Source organism: Callithrix jacchus, chromosome 19 (assembly GCF_049354715.1).
Source record: "Callithrix jacchus isolate 240 chromosome 19, calJac240_pri, whole genome shotgun sequence".
Lineage (NCBI taxonomy): Eukaryota > Metazoa > Chordata > Mammalia > Primates > Cebidae > Callithrix > Callithrix jacchus.
In genome coordinates this window covers 38,460,938-38,466,926 of record NC_133520.1, presented here as the reverse complement: position 1 = coordinate 38,466,926, position 5,989 = coordinate 38,460,938, and the positions used below count along the sequence as shown (strand labels likewise).

At 41.9% G+C, this 5,989-nt stretch overlaps 1 long non-coding RNA gene across 1 annotated transcript in view; it reads right to left on the bottom strand.

The window, feature by feature from the left end:
- The window catches only part of LOC144580419 (uncharacterized), a 65,452-nt gene extending 59,712 nt beyond the window's left edge, over positions 1-5,740 (bottom strand). The window contains exon 1 of the long non-coding RNA XR_013529911.1: positions 984-5,740. This is a non-coding gene — a long non-coding RNA (uncharacterized LOC144580419). The remainder of the gene's footprint in view (positions 1-983) is intronic.
- Between the last annotated feature and the right edge of the window lie 249 nt (positions 5,741-5,989).

Sequence of the window (5,989 nt, the reverse complement as noted above, 5' to 3'; positions counted from 1 at the left end):
CTGGAAATTTGAGTAGAGGTTCATGTTACATCCAAAGCTTGGTTTAGGAGAAAGGATCCTAAAATGCAAGGCTAAAGATAAAGATACCAAGCCCTACCTTCTTTCTAGTTTTCCACATAATCTTGGCCATGCTCTTATTTATTCATTTTATTTAAACTTGTAAAAAGGTGGATACTAAATGTCAGACACTAGGACTCAATAGATGATGACTGATGATGGTGACGAAGGTGCCTGTTGATGATATCGGTGGTGATAATGAAGGAAATTAAGATGATGGTGTGAGGAGTAGGAAGATGATGGTAAGAGTGAAAGGTGATGGTAGTGGTAATTATGTTGTAGGTGATGATGGAGGCGATGGTGATGATGGTGAAAGTGGTGATGATTATAATGAAGGTTATGGTGATGGTGATGATGAAGGTGATTATTATAAAGATGATAATGATGGTAATGATGAAAGTGATAGTGAGGATGCTTAGATGATAGTGCTGTGGTGTCAGTGATTGTATGATAGTGAAAGTCACCATTTATTGAACACTCAACACTCCCCAACCTCTCTCTTGGTTAACGCTAGTACGGCAAGGTGTTAACATGTTGAGCTTAACTGAAGCAAAAAACTTCACTAACTGCTTTTTATGTGCCTCCCTTAACAAACCCCCCTTAGCCGTAGTTCCCTCCAGACTGGGTTCAATCTGTCACAATCTTCCACGGGGTCTGACACTACCTTAACGGGTATCCCCTTGTTCAATGTACATTCTCGAAATCTCTCTCTCTGCTATGGGACAGCCAGCAGCCCTAGCCTTAGGTCCAACACCACAGTAGAAGTAAAATCCTCCCTTTACACGCCTCCAGGATTCTTTCGGTGTAATGGAACCCTAGCCAAAGTTATTGATGCCTCCCTCCCCTTCCCCTGTGTGCCCGTCACACTAGTCCTGCAGTTAGAAGTGTACGGACAAGCCGAGTTCCTATCCCTCATCACACCATACCTTAACTGCCAGAGCAAACGAGCAGTCTTCCTCCTGATAGTAGTTGGCCTCTCTTTAGCATCCTCTCTAGTAGCAGCTGGAATAGGGAGCAGCACCATGGGCTACACGGTCACCGCAGCTGCTCAACTGGAAGACAAGCTCCGTGTGGCTATTGAAGCGTCAGCCGCCTCTTCACCCTCCCTCTAGCGACAAATCACATCACTGGCTCAGGTAACTCTCCAGAAGTGACAGGCCCTAGACTTGCTAATGGCAGAAAAAGGAGGTACCTGTCTGTTTCTAGGAGCAGTGCTGTTATTACATCAATGAAACAGGCCTTGTGGAAGAAAATGTCAGTACTCTCTATTGCCTCCAAGTGGACTTCCTCAGGAAGCAGAGCGCACCAGCCTCATCTCTCAACTGGTGGCAATCCCCCATGCTTACCTGGCTAACTCCCATTATCACCCTTGTTATCGTTGTGTCTTCTACTAATACTAGTCCCTTTTTTCTCAAGGTTTTACAGGCCCACACGAGAGAAATTTCCAGGGTGGCCATAAACCAGATGATACTTCACCCCTATGTCTGACTCCCAATCAAGGCACCAGCCAACTGACCCCTCCCCCTCACTCCACCCCTATTCAGCAGGAAGTAGCCAGAAAGAAGCGGCATCCTATATATCATCAAAAGGGTCAGAATGTAAGGCCGGGTTGCCTCGCCAGGAGCTCGGACACGCCCATCCCTCTTCCCACCGGAAAATTAAGTCACCAGAATATACCCATCATCTAGCTCTGCCCTGGAAATCCCCTCTGCACTCAACACTAAGCTCTGCACCCAGCACCTAGACCACCTTGGAAATCCCCTCTGCACTCAACACTAAGCTCTGCACTCAGCACCTAGCCTGCTCACCAGAAATCCCGCCTACCTACCAATAGCAGCTTGCGCCATCCACGTCCTGTTTCTTCACAGCCAATCAAACACCTTCACTCCTTATAAAACCCCACGCCTGAGAGGAGTTGGGCATGACTTCTCTGGCCTCTTTCCCTGGGACCACAGAACCTGACCCAGTAGCTGAATAAATTGGCATCTAATTGTTCTCATGCAGGCCTCAGTTTCCTCCTTTTAAACTCGGCAATAAACCTCACAAGACAATAACCCTTACAGTAAGATTATAGTCTCAAACCTTTTGGAAGGCCGAAAGGTTTTTATTAACTTGTGGAACAGACTGAAGGCAGCCAGCTCTTCTTAGAGCATTAGGTCATAGGGTGAAGATCAGGGATAACAAAAGCTTCCCCAGTTAAGCCTGTTTTCCCACATTCTTTTGTCTCTATTGTTTGCTCATGTAAACTTTGTGCCAGAATAGACAAATGGGATCTAATTAAACTAAAGAGCTTCTGCACAGCAAAAGAAACGTTAGCGTGAGCTGGCAGCCAACAGAATGGGAAAAAATTTTTGCCATCTATCCGTCTGACAAAGGGCTAATATCCAGGATTTACAAAGAACTTAAATTTACAAGAAAAAAGACAATCTCATGAAAAAGTGGGCAAAGGATTTAACAGACACTTTTCAAAAAAAGGCATTTATATGGCTAACAAACATGACAAAAAGCTCATCATCACTGGTCATTAGAGAAATGCAAATCAAAACCACATTGAGATACCATCTCATGCCAGTTAGAATGGTGATCATTAAAAAAGTAGGAGACAACAGATGCTGGAGGGGATCTGGAGAAATAGGGGGGTGTGTAAATTAGTTCAACCATTGTGGAAGACAGTGTGGTCCTTGAGGACCTAGAACTAGAAATTCCATTTGACTCAGCAATCCCATTACTGGGTATACACCTAAAGGATTATATCTCATTCTATTATAAGGACACATGCACAATCCACAGCTTATGTCAGCCTTTTCAGAGAACAGGCTCTTATTAAAAACTTCTAAATAAGTGACCTGACAGTAAATCAGCTGCTAAGGTTGTTTCCAGTTTGCAAGTTTCCTTTTATCAGGCAATCTGTATTTTTTAATGCAAAAGACCAAATAGCTAGAATGTGAGCAATGACCCAAAACCCTGAGTTCTGACCACTAAGTGGAGTGACCACTCCACTCACATTCTGCATGGCTAGCACTGAAGTTAAAAAGCTACCGTAGACAGCAGCTCAGTGAACACCATGAGGTATCAGTTTCCCTGTCAACCAGGGACAGAAATTTAGGAATACTTAGTGAAGTGGGGGCCCCACAGAGCAGAGCCAGAAGCTTTGCTTTGGATAGTGCAGCAGGGTACAAAATTTCCATCAAAAGTAGATTCCAATTTTCCCTTTAAAGTGATTTCTGTGCCAGTCCAATTTCCCTCTAGAATACATTATTTATATTTAACATGTAGTCTTTTGAGGTCTTCAAAATGACCCACCCCAAAATTGGAATATAAAGTTAGGCAGCCCCCAGCCCTCCCTGAGTTGGGATTCAGTTTGACTGGAGTTCTGTAGCAAGCTTATAGCTGACTTTCACATAGTGTAACCTGTAGTGTCAGGGTGGCTAGGAGTCAAAAACCCCAAATAATATCTTTAGGTGCTGACTCTGCCAAAGGCTCCAAAATTATCAAGTTTTTCTTAACTGTTGGAAGAATTCAGCAACAAAAATATGCTAAACCTTATTTGGAAATTAAAACTGTTTTTTTTCCCAGGTCTTCTTGTTATTGAGAAAACAGGGCTTATTGCCCAATATGTTAGGAGCCAATACACTGAATTGTCATTGCTTGTTTTTGTATTGAGAAAAGCTTTATACTGAAAGTTCACTCTCAAAGAGACAGGAGTCTCAGGCTCAAATCTGTCTCCCTTTGCTGGCATCAAGGCGGTACTTCTATTAGGAAAGGTACAGGGGGTAGATTATGAGATTAAAAGGTGACTCGTGGATGACAATGAGAGGTCTGGCACATCCCTGGGCATGCCCAGTTATTTCTTTATGCTACCTCATGGGTCATATGTGCAAATTTTAAGGGAGTTAGTAGGAAACATGGTGGAAATTTAAGCTATGCTGTCAGCAAGCTCATTCTGTGCAGAGTCTTACTGGTCCTATTTATTCAAAACAATTTCAGCTAGTTACTTTATCTCCTAAGTGAAGGGAATTTCAGGGTCTTGGCAAGTTTTTTTTTCCTTATCTGCCATCCTGTAAACTCAAGGATTTCTGTTAGTCACTGGCTTCTCTAACTTTTTGAAGCAGTTTCAATTATCAGCTACATCTACTAGCAGAGAGATACTACCATTCTAGAGAGGAGCCCTAATACACCTCTATCTTTGCATCCAACTGCTCATACAGGGTAAACATATTTGGATATCAGAGCACAAAGGCACTCATGATACTGACCTGCCTTCTGTGGAAAATGGGGAAGTGTCTCTTGCCCAGGCTGGAATAGTCCCCTCTGGCACTTACAGGACAGGAAGCCCAAAAACACATAACACAATTCTAACTATAAATTCTGATGTAGAAACACAAGAGGACATTGAGTTAGTCCCAAAGGCCCCACCTCCATTGTTATGTGAAATTTCTGCCCTCATGGTGCACCCTGCCCAATCCGTGTCAACCGAGTTTTGGTATCAGTGAGAACATAGTGACTCTCTGCTTATAAGCAAGGCACCAACACCCATGTTTTCTTTTAGTTTCTAGCAGCCTGTTGACTGCTTTCAGCAAAACCACAAGAACTTAAAATATTTTCTATTTATCTGAAGTGCTCTATCAGCTTGGGGGACTCCTCATTCTTTCCCACTTTGGCTAGAAAGAGAATGAACATATGAGGCACAGTTAGACTGCTCCTTTCAATGCTCCCTCTCACACAACAGCCTCACTAACAGGTTGGAGAGTGGAGGGATCTTACTCTCACTTAATCCTAATTTGGATGAGAGAATCTGCTACTTGTTTCAGGGAGCCTTCTCATATCTCCTGACCAGGTCTGTGAAGAATCTTTCTACTTTCCTCTTATAAAAAGGTTATAGATCTCTCAGAATCAATCCCATCCTCATCACCCAAACTGTCAAAAATGTGAACATTCTTGGATTTTTTTTTCTATTTGCAAGCCAAAAAGTTAGACTGTCAACTTCACAGATATTAGAAGGCATGAGATTCCTGGGCCTGATGAAATATTTTATGATTCATCACACAAATGAAAGCAAGAGCTCCATATCTGCATTTGTTCTCCACGTCCACTCTAAGTGGCAGGGATGATACAAAGAGACCCAACTGGATACTTTCTGCACAGTGGATTTTGATCACAACTGAGAAATCTAAAGGTTAAGAAATCCCAGTGCTTTAAAGTGTGTTTCAAAAAAAGCCTTCCAACCACTGCCTCAGAGAAAGGCATAATCTTTATCAAAATGTCCAGGTACTTATTTGGTCTTTGACCTGAAGAGACACATCCTTCAAGTCTGTTTCTTTCATTTAAAAAAAATCCTGAAAACGACAGCCCAGAAGAAATGCTTATCTAAGTTGGAGGAAAAGGAACTGAGAGATCCATGGACAACTGTCAGCCAGAAGGGTGCAATGGTCCCTTGCATTTATGAGAATATTGATATAGCCATTATAAAAAAACAGTAAGGTGGCTCATCACAATATTAAAATAGAACTACCATATTATCCAGCAACCCCACTTCTGGGTATTATATCCAAAGGAAATAAAATCAGTATCTCAGACTTCTGCACTCCCAGGTTTTTTATGCCCATTAATAATTGAATAGAGAAATTGTGATATATAAAAATATATATATATGTGTGTGTGTGTATACATGATATATATGTATATACACACACAGTGGAATATTCAGCCATAAAAAATAAAGTCTTATTATTTGTGAAAATATGGATGAAAGTGGAAAATATTAAGTAAAATAAGTCAGACACAGAAAGGCAAATGCTATATGACCTTAATTAGAGATGGAGCTTAAAAACATTGAACTCATAGAAACAGACGACACAGTGGTTTCCAGGGGCTGGAAGGTAGGGGAAATGGGCAGACACTCAAAGGTACAAACTTTCAGTTATAAGATGAA